The sequence below is a fragment of the Anser brachyrhynchus genome, assembly GCF_964034855.1.
Source record: "Anser brachyrhynchus genome assembly, chromosome: 7".
Lineage (NCBI taxonomy): Eukaryota > Metazoa > Chordata > Aves > Anseriformes > Anatidae > Anser > Anser brachyrhynchus.
This window is the reverse complement of record NC_137701.1, coordinates 38,350,168-38,373,326: the sequence shown is the minus strand read 5'-3', so window position 1 is coordinate 38,373,326 and position 23,159 is coordinate 38,350,168. Positions and strand designations below refer to the sequence as shown.

General features: G+C 39.8%; 1 protein-coding gene and 1 long non-coding RNA gene across 5 annotated transcripts in view; one reads left to right on the top strand and one right to left on the bottom strand.

The window, feature by feature from the left end:
- LOC308197854 (uncharacterized protein) overlaps positions 1-12,702 on the bottom strand; it is a 120,179-nt gene extending 107,477 nt beyond the window's left edge. For all 4 annotated transcript variants that reach the window (XR_013953377.1, XR_013953378.1, XR_013953379.1 and 1 more), the window contains exons 1-2: positions 6,857-12,702; positions 2,444-5,627 (exon numbers count right to left, since the gene is read on the bottom strand). The gene's annotated coding sequence lies outside the window, so the exon portion shown is untranslated. The remainder of the gene's footprint in view (positions 1-2,443; positions 5,628-6,856) is intronic.
- A 6,759-nt stretch (positions 12,703-19,461) lies between these two features.
- Positions 19,462-22,228, top strand: LOC308197858. The gene is made up of 2 exons (XR_013953395.1): positions 19,462-19,546; positions 19,667-22,228. It is a non-coding gene; the product is annotated as an uncharacterized lncRNA (long non-coding RNA).
- Positions 22,229-23,159: the final 931 nt, after the last annotated feature.

The following is a 23,159-nucleotide window of genomic DNA, read 5'->3' as shown; positions in this document are numbered from 1 at the left end:
GTCCCCCAGGAATCCCAGTCCCCCGTTACAATTCCCTCAGTATTGCCATCTGATCATTCGGAGGGTACACCTACAAACGTCCACATTGATCTTAAGGCAACATGACATCCTAAAGATGTGCAAGAGGCTAGAAAAAAAATATACCATAACTTAATATCATTTAACACAAACCTCTACCATATGCAAAGGGAGAATAAAATCCACTCCTCCTCTGAAGAACAACCTCTCCACTAAAAATAAAATACGGTGCAACGTTTATTTCACCACTGTTTAAGAGTTAATGAAAGATTTGCACCTGTACAGCTGTTGCAGACTGAAACTAGCTTGTGGAGCGAATGTGTTTTCTGGTTGAGACAGTTGTAAATGCCTTGAGTAAAAACACTGAGGACTGCTAATGGATAGGTTTATTTTAAAGCATGCCATCTGCTATCAATCATAGAGAAGTATAGGAAGCAAGTTTGGCTGTGCTCCCTCCTTGTGAGCCTGATAAAGATAGGGCTGTGGTACTCTGGAACATTTAGTACTCAAGAGAATAAAACATCAAACCTACTCAGCAGCTCCACTAACAATAATAAAAATGCCTCTGCCTAAAGGTGACATTCTGAATTTACGATTATTTGTGTCTATAAAGTGTATTCTTTGGCTCCTGACTCATTCTGACTGTCTCACTACAAGAACAATACATTAAGCCTGCCTGAAGTAAATGGAAATCCTATCCTTTTATTAAACCAGCAGCCAGTACCTGAGATGTTCTAATGCCCTGTAGGACCCAAAGAAGGTTTTCTGCTCCAAGTGTTAATTCTTTTGGTAGGATTAAAGTCAACTGCAGAGAAAACGCTTATTCTGTGCACTCAGAGCTAAGCCCTTCTTCAGGTAAATGTAGTTTTAAAAGAAGAAGAATAAAAACAAGAAGACCCAAGGCAGATTCTGAATATGCAAATCATAAAAAAAAAAAAAACCTGCAATTCACCCTGATAGCTCATATTTTACACTACTTAGTATTTGATACAGGAAAAGCTTACCCAGTAAGAACCTGCCTAGGAAAACCATACACAAAATGTCCAAAAGGTGTGTGCCAACCTTCCTAGCAGTCAACTTTGCATGTGACGAGATTCTCCAGAAGTGAATCCAGGGATTTTTTTTTCTCTATTTCTCTCTTTTTTTTCTTTCCTTTTTTTTTTTTTTTTCCTATGTCGCATTTTTGTCAGAAAAAGGCAGTTGGAAGATGCAGAGCTACCTCCCTGAGACTCAGAAGCATTTGGTTAGCTTCACAGGTATGAATCATTTCCCTGGCTAACATCGCTCTCCTCTCATTTGCCCTCTGATACCTTGCTGGTCAGGGGCTCTCAAGCCTGCCTGCTTAAAAATAATCAGGCAAATAATGCTTCCTGGCAAATTCACCAGATATAAAATACACTTAGCATTGAAACACTCTGTATTCGATAACATTAGGCTTCTATCTCCTATCTGCAGCTTAACAAAATTCCCTTGCAAGTCAGCTGCCGATGGAAAGTATTGCTGTGGAAGCTTGGGGAAAACCCACCTGGTGATCAAGCTCATGAGCCTAATTAAAGTTAATAGAGAAATTAAAAGTGGGCAAAAATTGGAACAGCAGCATGGAAAAAGAAAAGAAAAAAAAAAAAGTAAGCACTAGAAATAGAAGGAAGATAAAAAGCAATGGGAAAAGTGAGCTTGCCTTTGAAGTCTGTTCTGGAAAGTGACGGTGATTTCTTTCAGTGCCCCCCACACCCTAAATGCTTTACAGTAGGCCATAGGTCCAAGCAGAAAAACAGAAAGCAGAGGCTTATTAGGCTCATGATATTAAATCAAGGCTGCTTCTGTTCCATATTTACTGTTTTGGTCTTCAGGAGCTTAAGTGTGTCTAATACCCACAGTCAAATGACCACTGATTTCAAAGTACAAGATCAATCCCCTGATCTGGGAGCAAAAGAATTGAGAAATAAAAATAAGCTCCTTGGTAAGGATCAAACCCAGTGGATACTTGAAATTAGTAAGATAAAAGATTACAAAAAAATTAGGAGACCACAGAGACAAAGGGAAACCACAAAGGTAGAGAAGGTTGTTCCGTGAGGAGATGGATCATCTCTCAGACTGCAAGGTCACTTGGCTACAGAAACACTGAAATACTGGAAACAATGCCAGAACATAAGAAAGCAAAGCTCAAGGAACTAGAAAACCTGACAAAAAGTTATTGAGACTTCCATGCTCAGCAGCACCTTGGGATTGGCTCACAGACCAGTCATGACCATTACAACACCCGGGAAGTTAAGAAAAACTGTATTTATCAAAAACATATAATTGCATTGAATCTCCCACAAAACAGTACATGTTTCTCCAAAGATGCTACTGGTGGGATTTTTTCCATTTCAGATGGAGCTTTTGGGTAGCAGGAGGGGGAGAGAGAAAGTCAACGCAGACTCACCCGTACCCTGAAGGTAACGTGACTGTCGGGAGGTCCAGGTGCAGATCCCAGCTCTGAAATGGGGGTACCCACATTGAAGACGGCATCCGGCAGGGAAGGTTCTCACCATAGCCTTTCCCCATAATATTTTTTAGGGAAAAAGATAACACCAGAGGGTTTTATTTCTCCTTCCTGAGAAATGGAAACAAATTTAAAGGCTTGAAAATTTTTCATGACACAGGATTCTTGTTCCTGGCCAGCCCTAACCACCCCACTGCATGGAGGTCCAAAGGCATGCTGTTCCTACCAGTGTTGATATAGTGAACTCTCCAGCTTCTGCACAAACTCAACGGGTTCTTTTTAGACTTGTTCTTTAACACACACAGTACATTTTCATATGAAATCTTGCAAGCTCGGAGCAGTTTGCTCACCAGAGTTCAAGTCCCTGGCACACAGTTCATTGCAGCTCTAATGAAAAAGCACAATGATTGGGCCTGCGTTGCTAAGATTAGACATTACTGGCCATATCAAGAAAAGAAATACCTGCAGATTAGCACAGCAATTTGCTGCTCTAAATCTGAACCTTCTAATCTCTTTTTTTTTTTTTTTTTTAAAGTAAGCAGCAGCCCATGAATATGGGAAAAGAATTAAAACTACATTTACTAAGTGATTTCTAAAATACTCCAGCATGTGTTTTAGAAAACCGACAAGTCATTAAAATATAGTTAATAAACATTATTCAGAACTCATTGCCTTAGATTAACAGTACTTTAAGATCACAGGCATTCATTGGTTCAGTCAATGCACTGCTGCAAGTGTAACTCCAACTTGTGTTCATGCCTTGTTTAATTAAGCATCTAATGGGCAACTCAGGGCTTACCTTTTATTTGTCTTTTCTTACTGCAAAAATATTTTGCAATATTTAAAAATGACATGCCAACTTTGCATCCCGGCAAGTGAGGCCGTGCACAGACATTGCTGTGAGGTGGTGTATGGGAGGAGGAAGAGCCACGCTTCCACATGTGTGTTCAGATGCTTTGAACATTTATTAAGGTTTGTTTGAGCCTAAATGTTGTCTCACGGTGCAGTGACCCACCAGCTTTGCCTAGCATGAGCCCCCATCTAACAGCGGTGCATCCTGTGCTGACTAGCGCTACGTGCCACCAGTGTCCTCAACCCGGGGTTAAACAGGCATTTGCAATATCAGCCTTCCTGGTGGAATCAACTATACATCCACATGCATTGGTATGTAAAACTGACTGGCATGTTACAAAAGACTGAGTGAGAAAATAGTGAGATTGAAGGCCGGGGACATGACTCCAAGAGCTCGCTGTGCACCCTGAGCAGCGGGGCTGCAGCCAAGCCACTGGCCTCTAATGGCAAACTGGAAACACAAACACGAAGATTTAAGTGACTCTGTGGTACTGCAGGTGAAGCAAACTTCTGTGACACTGTAGTTGTGAATGATAACTGACAGGAGGGCCCAGTCTCCTGCCACAAAGCTGCCGCCGTTTTGGTGCTGGGTGAGGATTTTGGTGAGCATGTTGCTGGTTTGGGAAGGGACCGGTCAGACTCGCTCTGTATCATATCCCTTTGGTATTTTTCTGTCCTTGCACATGTTCTGAAGTTCCAAATATGACAGAAGAGAGCTGAAACTGTGAAGGGAGTCGGTGTATTTAAAAAATGAAAACATTACTATTCATAGCCAGCTTAGTAATGTAGTTAAAAAAAAAAAAAAAGTACATGGCCTAATCGAAATTATGTCCATCTAACTTAAGCTAAGCTAAACATTTGCAAATGTTCCTAATGACCATTTTTAACCACTTGTGGGATTTAATGGGATTTAATGGGCAGTTTTCTTTTGTTCTTTCTTTTTTGTTCTTTCTTTTCTTTTTCTCTTTTTTCTTTCCTTTTTTTTTTTTTAACAATAAACTATTTGATATTCAGAGATGTCTGTAACCTGTTGGATGGCTTTGATTTATGACATCTCTCAGACATCAGAATTCTGGATTTGAAAGCCAAACCATGAGGGAGATCCAGATCCTCTAACCAGTTTCCTTTTTCAGTCTTTTAAAGCGATTTGGAGTTCAAAGTCTTCCACTGACTCTCCCTTCACCCTGCTACTTATACGGGAGCAAGAATAGTACTTTGCACAGAGCAACTAAGATTGTCTGAATGATACCAGCAAAATTATGCTTGAAGGCTTTGAGGCGAGTTTGATTAAGCCTCATTTGCCCACTCTGAGCCAGGATGTCATATTTTGGTTCCACAAAATGCTCCAAAAAACACCGTAAACCTGAGCATCTTCTCCTTGCACTACAGCAGTCACCACCACCATGGCGTAAGCATGCTTGCTCCGTAGGGTCAAGCAGAGCAAAGTGAAAGAAAGCAAAGCAGCCCCAGTAAGAGGAGCGGAGCAGGGGAGGGAGGAATGAGCAAGCAGCAACCTCTCCCGCAGCCGCTCAGCTCAGAGCTGCTTTAGCGAGAGGAGAGCCTGAGACACACTGTGCACACATGAGGATGCTGAGGTCCCTTAGGGCCTCCCTGGAGGGAGGCAGCCTGGAGAGGGCCAAGCTCACTCACAGCACATCTTGAGGCTGCAGGGACATTTGGAGGCTGTGAGCAACTGTCCTGAAAACTGCAAGGAAAATAACCTGTTTAAAAAGAGAAAAAAAAAAAAAAGAGAAAAGAAAAGAAAAAAAATTCTTAGGAAGTGTGTATCGAGGTCTTGTTTTCCTTAGCCTACTGGTGAGGGAAAACTGCTGCCAGAAATGTAAGTATTTAAACTGTCTGTGACAGCAACAAAGAAAACGACTACTTTTGCCAGTGACCGAGGAGCACTCAGCTGCTCACTGCAAGCCAGAGGGATTTGCATCCAGCCCAGAGCTGGGAACACATTCTGGAGCAGAAATCCCTCTCCTCGGCTGCCCCAGCTCCTGTCGCGCCAGGCGTGCACCAAACCAGGCTGAAAGCCCCCAATTACACGAGTACGTTCCCGTCTGCATCCGTCACCTGGTCCCACGCGAGAGGGAAGGAAACTGGGGGGCGGAGGAGGACGCGCTCAGCGTGGGGTCGTGGTCCCCGGCTTCTCTGGGTGGCTGTGGCAGCACAGGGCGCTGCTGCTTCCAGCGGGTGAAAACGAGCCATCAGCGCACAAATATGTGAAAATATTTATCGCCCACTCCTAGCCATGTTGAAAAGAAACCTGTTGTGGTTAAATGACTCGGTCAGTTCTTTGGGGATTTTCCGAAGTTTCCTATAAAAAGAAATCTGTGGGAAATGAATGATTGCATAATCACTAACACATGCCAATTCATATAAGCCTATTATCTTTTATGGCATTTTGTACTCTATTGTCCTTACTCTGGTGAATTGCTATCTTACAATTCTTTTCCCTATTAAATTATTTACACATTTTGCTCTCTCTAGCCCTTTCGCATCAGTAAGATACTTAGCATCCACTTTAGGAAAGAAAGCAAAGACAAAGGGTCTCTTTTTCACGTCATGTTTTTCCCACCTTCACATGAGTACCGAAACAACAGGCTCCTTGAGAACGGGAGAGACCTCTTCAAATGAGAAGAAGCAATAATATTAGCTGACTCTTAAGGCCACAAGATTTTTTATTATTTTTTTTTTCTTAAGTAATATACATTTTCACAGAGGCTTGTTTAGGTTCCAGGTAGAAATGTCCAGCATTTATAGCTTTAAAATTACATGGTCCCTTGAAAATGCTGGAAGTTTCCTACAGGTCATCCAAGCGCTTCTTAGAAATAAAACCCAAGTGTCTTGGAAGCCTTAATTACACTGTATTTCAATTGGATTCAAGTTGCTAAAACACAGACTTTCACAGGAGTTTCAGACTTTTAAAAACCTTTAGTTTTTGGCTTTTAGGAGCCTGACCTTGCCTGAAAGCCAGTCAGGATTTCACCTTTAGAATTAACATTTAATCATGTTTCTGTGGGGATTTTCAGTTTTACACTCTTCCCAAGCACAACTGGTTCAGAAATGTATGAATCACAGCTAAGGAGTCACCTTCCCAAAAGGTGTGGCCTCCAGCACTGATGCATTTTTAAATAAGTAAGGGAAAAGTAGGGAAGACTTGTGTGAATGAGGAGCTACAGCTTTTTTTTTTTTTTGCCCTTTTTTTTTTTCCTCCTTAAAATGACCTAGATATTGAGAGCAATTATCTTGAGTTCTTCTAACAAAAGACCATTACAACCAGGACAGAGCCCAAATTACCTGCAACTACCTTTAGATTAAACCGAGTTTAACAGGCAAACCCATGTTCTCTTAACGTTTGAGTGCACATTGCAGTGCAAAGCTGGGTCCTATGGCAGTACACACAGAGAATAAACGAGCTAAAGCGTCACTGAGCGAAGTTCCCCATCCTAATTACGTGGTAGAGTAGCCATCCTTTGGCTGCACCACTCTTACCTCTGCACGACAGATGAGTCCACTTCTTCGGAGCAGATCTCCGTGACCTGTTTCCAGAAACGCTCAGGCAGAAGGGCTGGGGGAGCCTTGTGTCTGCTGGGCATGGTGACGCTCGGTTGCCCACGTACTGCCCATGGTCAGGCACTCAGGCACTTCAGCAACGCAGGGAGATTTCATCTTTGGATAAGCAGCAAGAAAGGGTAGCCTAGAGGTAAGTTTGGAGGTTAACAGAGGTCAGACCTGGTGACTCTGAAGACCAGGAAGCAGGCAAGCAATGATCAATTACTGAATAAGAGTGTGGACAGGAGAAATTTCTGTGGTCACACAACACCGTCTTGAACATGCATACCCATGTTATTCATGCAGCAGCTCAAACAGTTGCAACAAAAATGGACTGCAGCTTTATAATCTCTTTGACCATTCCTGAGATATTTGAAATATTCAAGTCTTAGACTCCATTTCCCTCTGAACAGGAAAGCATTGACCAGAGCTCCCTACTTTATGTGGCACATTTAACAAGGCTTGTCAACCCCACTGAGTCAGTATTAAGAGTACTTCATTAACCTCTAACTATCAGCAAGCTTACCATGAGTACATCGAGAGCAGAAACATGCCAGGACAACAAAAAAGTCCCTGCAAACCATGCCACCTTGTCAAATGAATGAAAGAAAGAATGAAAGAAAGAATGAATAAAAGGAAGGAAGGAAGGAAGGAAGGGAGGGAGGGAGGGAGGGGGAAAGAAAGAAAGAAAGAAAGAAAGAAAGAAAGAAAGAAAGAAAGAGAGAGAGAGAGAGAGAGAGAGAAAGAAAACTTCTTGCCACTGTCTACATGATCTTGCTTTTACAGACAAAGATACCAATTTCAGTCCTCCCTTACTATTCTATTTCTTTTAGCTGTTTTCTCCAATGTACACATTTCTGAACCTAGATTGCATTTTCTTTTAATTAGAAATAATCTTTAAAACTATTTGCCAACATTCACACCCTGCAAATATATACTTGCTCTCAAGGGCTCCTGAGGACCTTCAACACTTGTCATCTTCTGCCAAGATCAACCTTTTCACATGGGCAGGAGCCCAGGAATGTTTATGGACAATTATAAAGTGCATCCATCTTAAATCATTATTGCTCTGACATGCATTGGGGTTCAGATGGAGGGTCCACACTCTTTCCCAGTGCCTGTATCTTCTTCTCTTGATTCTCTCTTCAAATTAGATTTGCTCATATTTCTATAGATAAGATCTACTTCACTTCTACACCTTCCCATTAACTAGAAGACCAAACTAGTCAGTCTATTGGTAAAATTTTAAAGCCATTTTATCAGCCTATATAATTTTATAATCGTTTTGTTATTTTCACTTAAAAAATGTAGTTGATCAGACACCTAATGCTACTTAAGTGCACATAGATTTTTTTGTGGTTGAATAATAACATCTGTTTTGATTTTCCAGCCACAAAAGTGCGTTTAATCTGGCCTTCCTTTATTTGAACTTTTCACATCTGCTCAGGCCTGCTTCCCATAAACTAAATACCAGATCCTTTCACAACGTAGGAAATTTACCTGCACCAGTTGTCCCAGCTCCAAAGACTTCTTTATAGGAGCCAGATAAAAATGTCAAAAGACTAATAAATATAGTCTTAGTGCACTGTATATTTATTAAATGTTACTATTTATTTTCTCAGTCCCAAATGGTTGATATTCACAGGCCTAATCCTGCAAACCTTATTTTCATGAATGAACTCATTTACTTTTATTGAATGAAGAATACGTTATAAGATGGCGCCCCATATTCCACAGAAAATGTAGAGAAAAACTCGTCTCCAATACACTACAATATCAGCTACAAATTCGATCAATCAGAAACAACAGGGATGGTCAGATTCAGTGTGCTTTCAGAAATTAAAAGAAGCCATAAGAGGAATTTTGTATGCCATTTTCAAGGTTATCTCCAAAGACTTGGCTTATGAAAGGTTTGATTTATTGTAATCACTTCAGAGATGAGCAGTCAGTGGGCAAAACAAATCAGACATTTTTTTTTTTAATTAATCATTTAGTTTCAACTGTAGCTGAAATCCCAAGACTTATATATGTTTAGCTTAAAAAACTAAAGATGTAAGTGATATGAAGCTTCAGTTAAAGCCAAATAGATGAGGGGTTTTTGCCACTGAGGCATCCTAAGTATCAGGCAAATATTAAAGATCACTCTTTAGGCTCAGAGTTAACTAAAGAAGAATTTTGTTCTGCTGATGTGACCAGGATGATATGCAAAAAAAACTAAAACAAAACAAAACACAAGAAAATCTAACCAGCCTCTTCATAATATCTGCATCCATTCAACATTTCTTTCTACTGTTTGAAATGTATCTGGAGAACTCCTACATCCTTGGGCCCCATGCAGCTGAGGCCATGTCTGCAGCAAAACTGAATTATTAGGCCACTTTCCTCAGACAGATAACTCATCTGATAAGTCTTCAAAGTAGAGAGAGCGTTTTTTGCTAAGCAGCTGAAAATGCAGTTTTCCTTGTCTCAGGGTACCAGGATCTCCTCTTCTCTTGTCCTAATAAGACAACATGGTTTCATTATTTTATGCTGTTTTAAATCTTTTACAAAACTTATGCTCTGTGATTTGGAAAATCTCATAAAAAACAGGTTTATCAAGCCAAAGTATCCACCAGCACCAGTGTCTTAAATAGATGTATGATAGGAAAGTACAACAAGGACCACAGCGGCTTTGGGAACAGTTGAAGAGGAAAGGCAATATGTATGCACTGCCCTTGATTTACACCTTGATTTTCTCCTTCTGCACAAAGGATTGGAACTGCGTCATGATGGAACAGTTGTGAGAATCACAAAGAACTTAACAAGTCAGAAATGGATTAAAAAGCACTTTATGGCTTGTTAAAGAAATCCCCCTGTTCCTCAGAAGCATTTTTAGCATCTTATTAGCGGTATTTGATCTGACTAACATATTGACTAGTCATTTGAATAGGAGATGAATCCTTTTTGATGGATCACAAAGGGAGTATAAATTCAAATGAGGCACTTCTCCAAATTTTTATTTTAGTATAACCCCAAAGAGCCAATAACATCTGTAAAGGTTTTTTCTGCGCCCCACAAAAGACTATCCTAATGATATTTTAAATCGTGCATCTTTTTCTTCCTTAAAAGTAATTGTTGCATTTGTATTTAACTCAAGTAAAAGTGAGCCTGAGGTTCTCTTTTACCTGCTTTCTGAAATGTCCAGTATATACTTGGCTTATGAAAATACTCTAAGCCACTTCCTTCTTCAGCATTGCTTTTAAGCTGCATCTTTCATGGAAGCAGCACTTTACCATCAGTAGAATAAGCAGTCATTGTCTCATACAAAGCAGTTCACAGTTCGATGAACGAAAAATTAGAGAGACATTTTTCATATCAGAGAAATTTGCGATAAAACAACTCAGTTCTTTCCATTGATCTCTGATCTGAAATGTTTGCAGTCTATTCAAGTATTCTGTCTAGGACTAGGTTTATTGCCGTCCATATGGACATTTCTATGGAGTTTGTGGGCAGACCCACAATTCCCTGGCATTTGGAAAAAGGCAGAAAACTTGCTTCTAGTAATGTCTGAGCAGTTCTATGTTATCTAATTTTTTGCACTTAGGAATAAGTTGGAGACCTCCAGCTCATTTTGAAAACAGTAATTTATAGCTGCACAGGCATTATGATTTTACCGTGTTTTGATAGTTACGCCTTCACTATCCACATGGAACATTTAAAAACGGATTAGAAATCATTAGTCTCGGAAATATGAGGGATTCTCAGCCTAAAGAGGAACTCAGAGTGTTTGCAGGCTAAGTCTCTTTCTGCACCTAGGTATACTGTTTCATTAATGTATGATATTTTATTCTAGGAACAGGCTGAATTACAATTAAACAACCATACTGGAGTAAAAGCACTGGATTATAAATCAGGAGACTGAATAATTTGCCATAGGTACTCTTATTGACCTCAAACCAGTATTTAGATTGGAAACCATTTTAAGTATGTCTCTTATTATAATCTCCAATGAATTAGATCCTTATATGCAATTTCATCCTTCAGGCACAATAATAATCATAAATATAGCCTCCCACTTCATTAAAAGTCTTTCAATTTTTAATTTAAATACCTTAAAGTTACAGATCAGGTCAAATCATATCCTTGCATTTTCCAAACCTATACCTTGAAATATGGGGAAGATAGACTCAATCCAGACCTTGCAGTAGGCTGTTAATTCCACAAGATGCTGACCTCAGATGCTAGGTTCAGATGCCTACACTCTGATGAATGTCAGGTCCAAACCCCAATCTGGATCCCAAACTTGTGGTGTAGGCCCATCTGTACTTGAAAGCAACGTTCTGAGGAAAGAGGAAAGCTAAGATCATGAAAATCTCTATTTGAATACAGCATACAACAGATTTATGGACCTAAGCAACTCCTTTTTTATTTTTTTTTCCCTGTGTAAAATCAAAACTACCACAGGATTTCCCGTCCATATATACCATATGCTTTTTCCAACTTCTTTTAAAATTTCTAGTGTCACAATACTCCAGAACTTCTGAGCATCTGCCATTTCTACAGGTATTATCTACTTTGCAAACCAGGCTGTAGTCAAGAACTACTTTTTTAATAGAAAAAGTTATTTTATCTATCTACTTTTACAGTATAGTTATGACCGGTGAAAGCACTGTACACAATGAAACCCTTGGGTAACAGCCTGAAATACAATTCTGTTAAATGACAAATCCATTTATTTCACTGTAACAGACTGTATACATCAGGTCAAGATACATGCAAAACCAAGTCCCACAAACTGCCACTGTGTTCCTTGCAGGATCGTCTGAGTGCAATCTTCATTTAGGGAACAGTCAGAAGCATGTCAAGTAAAACACCAAAAACACTAAAGGAAACATATAAATGTTTGCAAATTCATTTTATGGATTAATGACCCTACATAGAAGAATTGACATTTCCAGGACAAATCACTTCTTAATCCTACAAATATTTCAGCAGTTTTTGCTTACACCGAAGCAGAGGCAAATTTTTCCTTCTTCAGATCAAACGAGACTTAAAATCTGGGAAGATTTAACAGTAAAATAAAAACAATGGGGAATGTAAATGTTAACCATCTGCATTTGCTGTTACTGCTATTCCTTATTATGTGATATCTCTATCAATGGCATTATATTTTTACTTTTGTTCTCTCTCACAACTTTTCAATCTGTAATAGTTAATCATTGATAAACAAACACTTTGACTGACTTAAAAAGTGGCAATCATCTCCTCTAAATTTAACTGTGTAAAAGTCAAACACCTACTCTAAGCTACTCGTGAAGACTCCTTCTATAGATAGTGGTGACAGATTGGCACTTTCAGAGAGAGAGAGACATCCTACCTGTCTTACACACTTGTTTTAAGATGGGATTAATTACCCTCTGGAAGAACTTTCTTCTTTTCCTTTCCTTGGATCAACTTCAGTATCAAAGCAACACACCTGTTTTGTTGGGAAAGGAAAGGAAAGGAAAGGAAAGGAAAGGAAAGGAAAGGAAAGGAAAGGAAAAAGGAAAGGAAAGGAAAGGAAAGGAAAGGAAGGAAAGGAAAGGAAAGGAAAGGAAAGGAAAGGAAAGGAAAGGAAAGGAAAGGAAAGGAAAGGAAAGGAAAGGAAAGGAAAGGAAAGGAAAGGAAAGGAAAGGAAAGGAAAGGAAAGGAAAGGAAAGGAAAGGAAAGGAAAGGAAAGGAAAGGAAAGGAAAGGAAAGGAAAGGAAAGGAAAGGAAAGGAAAGGAAAGGAAAGGAAAGGAAAGGAAAGGAAAGGAAAGGAAAGGAAAGGAAAGGAAAGGAAAGGAAAGGAAAGGAAAGGAAAGGAAAGGAAAGGAAAGGAAAGGAAAGGAAAGGAAAGGAAAGGAAAGGAAAGGAAAGGAAAGGAAAGGAAAGGAAAGGAAAGGAAAGGAAAGGAAAGGAAAGGAAAGGAAAGGAAAGGAAATATTCCAGACCTCAATCTTTCATCCGTAAATGTATTTTCCCAAAAAAAGTATGATTCCCCTAGGATGCAGAAAGTCTCCTCCTACAGCCAGATGGGAAGGGGGAAGGTGGAAGAGAGGCAGGAGCACAGCCAGTCTTTGTAATTAAGCCCATCACCTGCCCCAACCTCCTGCCTTTAGGGCTAGATGTGAAGCAACACTCAGGAGAAGCAAGGCACAAGAGATTATCAAACTGTTAGACCGTGTTGCTCTACCACAGAAACCATGGGGCTTGCTGGAGTTCCAATCTTGGTGGAATTCCAATGACAGAAACGTTTTCCAGGCTTTGGCAGGAGAAAGGGACTGGCCAATAGCTATTCTCCGTCAGCAGGAGCAAAGCAAAACCAGCATCTTCCTTTTTTTACATGAGCTCCAGCTCAACACAGAGAAGGACCACACACCAACCATTGCTTCAGGACATGAGCTTTAGGAGGCAATTCAACGGAAACTTCTAATACCCTTAAAATCATTCAAATGAAAAGATGCTGATGCTGATGAGGGAAGAAACATTCTTCTTGGCGTCCCTCCATTTTAAATTCTGCTATAGTGACAGTATCTGGATTAGACTCCAGGACAGTATTTTTGAAACAGCAGGAACCCTGCTTACTGCATCAGTTTTAAATTATAAGCCTTCCAAAGATGTCAACACCACTTTCCTGGAGACTTTTCCTGAAATTAAAATACTGAGCTTTTCCCCTGAGCCTTCACAGAGTCATATGGATCCATCACCCAGTGCCACCATTTGTATTAAGATTTGCCTATGTCGGGTCACTGCTACGTCTTCATTTCTGCTCTATAGACAGCCCTGCTCTTTGATGTTACTCAGTCACTATTTCCTTTCCCTTTACTTTTATCTCTGTCCTGGCACTCTTCCTTTAAGCATCCTCTCTACCAGATGGTCTCCATCTCTCCTTCAGAAGTGCCCAAAATATTCCTACTGCCTCCTCTTGATCTTCCCCCAGCAGCAAACCTCTTCATCCTACAGAGCTCAAATACCAATGGATTTCTCCTCCTTGCTGCTCTGCATCTTTCTCACACTTTGAAAAGGAATTCATTGGAAGCAGCTAACCTCCAATCCTCATTATGCACGATGCACTCATTTATAAGAGTTTACCCTGGAGAAAAATTCAGACAGGATATATGCTGGTACAATTGCATTTTTTTTAAGTGGAAGCGCATCTGATGTCTGCATGCCGAACTGGCGCTCTAGTTTTAAACAGGAGCTCCAACTTTTTCGTTTGGAAATCCATATGGATCCTTTAATCTGAAGGTCGAAACAGCTTTCATGAAAGATACTGAAAACAATGATACTTTATATTCACTAGCATAATTATATAAAGATGATTCAAAACTGTAGTATCATCAGAGGACTCAACAGTCTTTGTACTATGTATTTTTAAGATGGGGTTTAGAGTCTGTAAGATGAGCCTTCAGAAGTTTAGAAAGGAAAAAAAAAATCTTGTCACAATTTATATCTCCCTAATAGGTCACTGAAACTCTGAGGATAACAATTGCTTTTACTTGCAGTTGGCAGTGCACTATAATCAAGAATAAAGCTCTAGATATTTTTGTGGAAGTATAAGCACTTACTAAATGCAGCATAATAATGTATTATATATTATACAAACACAGCAAAGTGGGATTTGTGTTTGTGTCTTTGCAAAGGAAAAAAGCACTCTGAAATGACCTTCTGTTCATAAGTTGCTTTGAAAAAGGCTTGGCCTGAAACCACTTGACTACTATTGATATAGCCTGGTTTTGTACATAAATCTTAAATATAAGCATTGCTTCAAAACTAACTAAGCAATCACAAAGCTTTCCTTTTCAGATCCAATTGCCTTCAAATCCTTTACCGAAGTCCCCTTGGTGCTGTCACTTCAAAATCAGGATAATGCTGTATAGTGTTTCTTCGTTTCAGTAAAACAAAAGCCTTATTGAATAAATATGCGTGAAAATGCTGCAGACAAAACCATCTCATCAGACACCACCTGACTTGCTCCTAGTGACCCTCCCTGGTGCCCCACATGGGCTCAGCACTTGACTTCTTGTCAACACAGCACTGTTCAGTTCCACTGCCTTCATCCTTAAAAATGCAACAAATCCCACTTTTTCCTTGCAGAAACCTGATGGCAGGCTTTAGACATGAAGGAACAGCAAGGTGACCTAAGATTTCCATATGCAGGAAAATGATGATCAAATAGTATATTGTTTTTAATCTGCCCTTTGTATCGTGAACGTATCAAAAATCTCGTGGCTCTGATTGTCCCTCAGCTCTCAGCTTTGTAAGGAGAGCTTCCAATGCTATCCTGTTGTGGACACGTAAAGGCAGAATGAAAAAGCAGTATTTACTATCTTGTGTCTCATTCTGCTCTGAAAAAGTATGACTCAAGAATGTTTTTGTTTTTTCCACACATCACCTTCCAACATATCCTACACTTCCCTGTAGTTAAAACATTAGCTCAGCTCCACAGATCCCATTACTGCAGTAAGACAACAGCACGTGCCACAGTCCTGGTGGTCAGGCTCAACTTCTTCTGTCCCTCCCATCCCAGGACCATGGTCTTAGGTGTCCCAGTGACTTCAGTGGGAGCCATACTGCAACGAGCTGCACACTTTTAGGCACCAGCTGATGGCAAAAAGTGCATATCCCTTCTGGTTCACAGCTGACTGTACCAGACCACTACCAAGCACAATAAGGTCCGCTGAGTTAGGTTTTCTTTCAAAAAGCTTCTCATTTATTAATTTGCTACAACCTTGTATTTTACTTTGCTATCAAAGAGCCTAGATAGTCCTCACAAGCACAAAGAATCTCAGAAGAAACTATACCTTTGTTAGCAGGTGAGATAATAGGAATTTTCAGCTGTGAAAGGCACATTTCTATATGTTTGTACTAGAAGGCAAGACTCATTATTTCTATTTCTGACTAATTAATTCCATTAAAAAAATAAAAATACACAAAGTAATTATTAAAAAGCACCTTCACGAATATGGAACAAGGAACAACAAGTGGGCTGTTTATAACAAATATGAAGAAATGTGTAGTTCAAATATTAAGAATGAGAGGGACACCAAGTAGCCAGAAAAGATGCTGTTTTCTCTGAAAACTTTAGAAATATCCAGCCTGGATGACAGTATACAAACTGATAGTCAGGCTGAGCTAACGCAGTTTCATCTCATCTGTGTACAGGGTGGTCCCAACTCTGCCTAAAGCCCTGATATTCCTGTATCTGTGAAGCTAATGGCTTTGTGTGTGTGTGTGTGTGTGTTGTTGTTGTTTTTGTGGGTTTGTTTGTTTAGCTTTTTTTTTTTTTTCATGTGGATTTCTAAACCATCCACTTCCATAAGCCCAGCCAGGTATGGTTGCAGTGCAAATCAAGGTGACCCCAGCACGGGGAGGGTGAGGAGGGCAGCCTTCCTTCTTCCCCAGCACTTTCACTTCATGATGGGACAGCTATGAACACCGGATGCTCCACACTTAACATCCGTGATGTGCAGCAGACATTCAGCTTCTTGTTTCTAGAAAGGGCAGATAAAAAAAATAAGTGAATGGACGCTACAAATTGCAGTAGGGTCAAGCTCAGCAATATAGGAGATCAGACTAGAAAGAGGCAGAAATAATTTACCCACAGATTAGAAGCAGATAAATGAGTGAGAGAGAGAAGGAAGGAAAACACAATACAGAAAGGAAGATAAGAAAGAAGCTCTTCATCTTATGTATGGGAACCAACTGCTGCGTATGTATTTCCTATGTAATTTTTGTATCTATCCCCAAGTTGTTAATCTGAAACACTTCACAGGAAGTAGACCATCTATTTAATTTAAAATGTTGTCTGGAACACGACGGGATTTTCAGATAATTCAGCTATCATGCTGGACCTCAATCTGTGCAGCATAAGGGTTATGGCCCAGATTTTCACACCTAGATGTAGATGTCTTGCTCAAGTAAAGAAATCCTGGGAGTTTTGTCTAAGAATTCACACTTTTGAACCTGAATCATTTGTATTTGCAAGCAAATTACATTCTTGTAAGAGAACTGTTTACTGGTTATATCAAAAATAAAATTTGAGCCCAATTACATATGCATTACTGTAAGGACATACAGTAGTCCACCACAGTTAGCGAGGGTAAGCACATACTAAGCCCAAATGTAAAGGCCGTTTCCAATGTAATTAACATAAAAACGAAGAACCTGTAAAATAAGGTGACTGCTTGTTCATCAATTAACACAGAACAGCCTGGTGGGAACACAATATGTGCATTGTTCACACGTGGCAAAAGTTTGCAAGTGGTTGTATCTATTACAAGGTGAGGGCCGTGTTCCCAGTATGCATGTTTTCATCTGGCCTTAGACTTAAAAATAACAGTAAAAATCAAACACAAACAATTATTTTCATTCTTTTGGGATTTGGCATATGTGCTATAACAGACATAGATGGAAACTTCTAAAATAAATTAAGGAATGTACTTGTCAGTTTATTAATCAAAGTTTACCTGCTCCACATTACACAGAGACAAATTAAACAAGCTACCATGGTACTCAGAAAACATCTGCTAACAAAGTCAGAAGTAATGATAAACAAACTTGAGTTCCCTTTGTGGTTGATTTTCATCCAGCTGCATTTAATTATAAAAGAGCTATCAAAGAAAGCTCCCCATTAGCAGCTAATTCAGAATGACTTCAGAAGAAAATCCCAGAGCCTCCAGTGATATCTCTCCAACAACTTTCTCATCTCTGCAAGTGATTGAGAAGAGCTGAATTAGACCAGTTTAGTGATCAGTCCTCCTACTAACTGCCAGAGTAAGGTGAAGATGATATATCTTTTCAGTACCTGTGATTGTCTATTTTCAAGCCATTCTTATTGGTAGGACCTATAAGACCTATCAGACTGATCTATGCCACATGTATCAGTGCCAACAAGCAATACAAAGGTAACTCTAAAAATTGCTGGGCGCATTTTCTAAAGCAGAGCATCTGCTGATGTTGCTAAGAAAGTGAACAAATTTGTTGTTACAAGTTTTTTTTAATAAAGTCTCATTGACTTCAGTATTTTTCACAGTGAAATTAAACACATAGTCAATTATAAATATATAATTCTGGTTTACATTGATCAGGATTTTTTCCTCTGAGGTAGCTAGAGATGTGCAGAGTCCCAGACTGGTCCTCTGAACAAGCATGGCACACCTGAATGTTATTAAAACATAGCAAACACTCTTTTTCCTTAAAAGAAAATAACACATACATCAGGGTTCCTCTGGAACTCCTTACATTGAGAAGTATTAGTAATCCTATGAATAGTTAATCTATGTATTGAAGTGAAAAAGTGAAAATTTAAAAATATATCCAGAACTACGAGCAATTATTACAAAATTCCATAAAGTCCAGCAATAATCACGAACCCTCAAAAGGTTCTGGGTACACAGCTCAGCAACATACAAGCAACTTGTAGCTTATTGCTTTTGGAAGGTTTGGATGATGGCAAGGAGGCAAATATCCTAAAACATCAAATTATCTATTTCCTTATATTCTTTTTCTTTAAGACAGTAATGGGTGATTCTTTCCTGAAACCGGGCTGCTATCTGGCCAGCAAGTAAATATGAAATCAAAAACCCTGTGTGCCAGATCTGCACAGCTGTATTTGTGCTTCTGCAGCTCCCAGAGGAAAGCACACCACATGTCGGTTACTTGACTTAGGGTGGGTTGGTGAGGTGTAAGTTAAAAGGGCAGCTGTACACTCTGGGAAAATTTCCAGATTCATTTTCTACCAATTGCTTTAACAATGCCACAAGCAGGGATGAAGAGGTAGGGATGCTGGGTAACACAGGTAGAAAATAGAAAAACTTTTCCTACAGCTTACTTCTTATTCAGTCCCCAGGCTCTCTTGAAAAATCTGTAGGCACTTTATAGAGGATTTTTCCCCTGCAAGAATAAAGGGGTTGGCTCCGATTGCTGCTATTCTAAGAGGTTAAGGAAAGAAAAGGCGTTATTATATATCCACATGGTAATCAACCAAGGTCTCATGCAACTATTGCTGTTGATGTGGTTCTTTCTGGCTCTTCTAGAAAACCGCCTATTGGTGTACCTGGCCTAGAAGTTTGAGAGCTGAAGCAAGAAAATGATAACACACTTTAACAGACCCTTTGTTTATGTAAACATCCATCCACAATCTGTGTCTGATGGGGTGAACATACGGCTTTAATTTTACCCTTGGCACATGGATCAAACAATGTTGCCAATATCTATTGTTCTCCTCATAACAATATGCCTAGTGGTTTCAACATATCCTCTCCATTAGCTGGCTTCAGATCAAGCATTACTGTGTATGTGCTTGTGTCTTCATAAAACTGGAATATGGATTTTTTTCCTTTGTACCAAATGTGTAAGAAGGAACACAGTTGAGAATGGTGGTCAACCGTCCCTGTGAGTCATGAGAACAGCTCGCTTCAGATTGCATGGCGGAGCCGACAGGCGGGTGGGGAGAAGGGGTTGGTTTGGGCTTGCAAATCCCCAGCCGTATAGCTTAGGTTTTTCAAAAAGCAGAGGAAGCAGTGAGTCAGATCTTTATCCCGTTTTATCTGGGCTTCAGCAAACCTTTCTGGATTTGGTCCATCTCTGATCTACACCAGCCCCGCTCTGGAGCATGGACAAACTAGGTAGCTGTAAGAATGGTGGTTTGGGTGTGGGTTTTTTTTGCTTTTGCCTCCCTTATTTTTGCAATTTAACGTCCTATTTGCTGTAGAATACCATGCTAATGCTCTTTTTCTTTTATTCAGTATTCTGCTTCTGTAAGGCAGTGCTACTGAGGAGCTTGGGATCTGGGGAACGGCATGAGGAGAAACCTCAGATGGGCTCCCTGTGCCAGAGTAGCTTGTCATCTCCGTGCTAATCTTCCCAGCTCCTGCCTCGGCCTCTGGACCAGCAGCACTGCTTTCTTATGTTTCCAGCAGCAATCAAACTTGACGTTTCTCCCCTACATTGTGCTGCATTTCAGCCTGTATTTCCAAATGTTTGATCCAAAATTCATTTGAGTCAATGGAAGGAATCTCATTGCCTTGAATGCACTTCGGATCTGGCAGCTTATTGCACCTGAGCACGAACACCTGATTTATATTTCCTAAATTAGTATTAGTGAAGATACAGACCGGTACCATTTTCACCACAGTGAAGAACCCTCACAGAGAAAAATATCACTAGTAAGCCAACAGCTATATTTGGGCCATTCTGGGAACTTACTCTATGGTCAATTATTTCTTTTATCCTTGACATTTTGCTTTCTGCAAGACGACGTTCAAGAGGAACCAGCTGCAAAAGTTGAAGGTGCCACGGCCCCGGCCATTTGTCGTGCGCAGAGCAGATAGCTGCAGCCGTGGGAGGCAGCAGACCGACGCCGTTGGGTGCTCCGGGGCCCTGGTGTAGCACAAAAACGCAGTGAAAGCTTGCAGAAATGCTGGGGAAGGAGGCAGCTCTGGGAGATAACACGGTCGTGATTAACATCACCATAAATAGGGATCTGCAAGCCTTTTTTTTTTTTTTCCCATGCTCTCATGACACTCCTCCTCACTGGAAGTAGTAATCTTGAAAAGCTTAGTTTTTGATTCACTATTTCTATTTTCTTCCAACTGCCCCATCTCTCACTTCTCTCTCTGATTCTCTCTGACTTCAATGCTTTACTGTTTGAATGTGCTGAATCTAACTAAGCCCAGGACTTTGAATGATTTCACTGCCCCTGCAGTGCTACATACCGATACAGATACATATCTTTTAGGTTTGCTTTTATCAATGCTAATTTTATTTCCTTCTCACATTTGCAAGCAGAGAGCAACTACAAGGCTTCCTGTGCATCGCAGGCTACAATTTAAGGAAACTTTAAGAAAAATTATTCTAATACTGTTTGTGCACTCGTATACATGCAGCAGTTTTCAGTCTCATTGCTACACATGTGCTTCAGCTTGTTCTTAGCTGTCAGAGAGCTAACATTTCTATATAAATGGGTTCATTAAGACTATGAAAATGTAATTATCACTACTGTGCAGAATGAATGTATGTTTTTCTCCAGTAATGGCATGGCAAGAGAAAGAAAACAGAGGTAAAAGAGACTTTTTTTTTTTATTTTCAGAATCACTGTTTTAAAGAGAAGGCCACAACATTTCTGCCATTGCTCTAAACACACTGGAATGCCTAACAGTAACAGTCAAGTCATAACAATAAATGCCTGCACCCATCTACAAGCAGAATCCTTCAGAGAGTGAATCAGGTAGTTTCAGATAGTTTCTGTTTTTTTTTTTTTTTTTTAATTTGGGGGGCTCAAACTAAACATAAAGAATTATTCCCCCCCCTCCAAAAAAAAAAAAAAAGACACCTCTGGGAGGTGAGGAGGAAACTGGGTGTAGCCAGGAGCATAGGCATATATTGGGCAGGGGGGGCGGGGAGGGGGTGGGAATAATGCTTTAACTTTTAAGTTGTCTAATATCTCAGTTGGTAATTTATTACAGAATGAATTACCTTACTTGAAGGTGCATTCATTGACATGATACTTTGTGTAATCTTCTATCGTGTATAAAAGGGCAATATGCTATGCTATAAATCTTAGTTGTGTTACTGCTTTAAATAACATTTTTGACAAATATAACAGTAAACTGATTGCTATTTTCTGCCAATATTTTTATGTTATGAGTTTCTCAATTTTACTATCACTTTGGTTTCATACTGAAATAGCTAACTATAATCAGAAAAATCCTTTGGTCTCAAATCCAAGCAGCTTAATCCTTCCTGGCCATTGTCTCATTAGGTACAAGAACATTGTCTGAGTTTCAAGGCAGTGAAAATCAAGAGCCCAACAGTCACCACCAACACGTGGGCCAAGCACTTCACTCACCTCTCCTATCTATGTCCAGCTTACCCTCAGCAGCTGCTGCAGCTCTGCTTGGTATATATTTGAAAGCACCCATGGAAAGGCATTTCTAACCAAACATCCCTGGTGAACTCCAAAAAAAGACCCGTTATTGAGGGAAATAAAGCAGTATTAAACCAAACTAAAGTGAACATTGGCACATAACTAACATAACATTGTCAACAGCATCTCATAGTTTAATTTTAGCGGGGAAAATATGGCATCTCAGATACCATGATATGGGTGTTTGTTCACAGCCACTGTACCTGTCAACTATTATTATACTGATGCTGCCGTGTTCCCTGAACTGTTTTGATTTCTCAACAAGAAGAGAATTTTCTCTGATGTGCCATCTGTAAGGTACCGTTTACCAAAGGAAAACTTTATCTCAAATTTTTAATAATTTTCAGTCAATTCCAATAAAATCTGATATATTTTTATAATACTTACAAAATAATAGCAAATGTGACTCACCACATGTGCCACTATTTCATTTGATATTACTCTTCTCCCACTGACTTTTCTTTCCAGCACAAAATGCAACTTAAATGTCAACTTGAACTAAAAAAGTTACATTCCTGTGGAGATTGCTTGTATCTCATGCAATCTCAAATAATTCAACTGCTTTCCACTCCTTTAACTTCTTTCTTCTATTTTAGTAGCTCATTGTGCAGGTTCTAAAAATAACAAATGGTGGAAGGGATAGTAAACTGTTTGTTTACATATAAGTGACAGGACAAAATGTCCTTTTATGCCTAAAAAGGGATGGTCCCAATGCATCACAGGGTCCAAAGTTCATATATCGAATATACTAGCACACACTGAAGCATTACCATGTCTCCAGCAAACCCATTGCTAGCTAAAATGAGGAATATAAGCCAAGGGAAAAAATGGTAGGAACAGAAAAAGTAACAAGGGTATTTACCTTATATTTAACATCCACTTGCTGACCAAGTGCATAGACAACAGGGATGTCCACGACACAGGAAGGGTAGGTCTGCTTTGCTCTGTCAGGAGACCTCATGCTTAGGAAATTCATTAAAGATAAAAATCGTGATGGTATTTGGAGTCTTAGATTCGGATTTAAGACTCACTGGGTCTGCACAAAGAGCTGTTTGCACTCTCCACAAGCTTGTCTTTGATCAGTACTGAACCACCAGCAATGGGCCCCACCAGTGCCAGAGGCTTTCCCTTCTGTGCCATGGCACACAGGTAATTTTCAGCTCAAACTCACTAGGGTAGTCAAGAAACAGTGATGCCAACCAACAGCCCCACCTTAATGCTGGAGTCCAAATCCCTTCTTTCACTGGTAAATTTATACACCTGCCTTTTCCACTTCCTTAAAAATGTCCTGTTCACCAGTCCAGAGAGTTTTT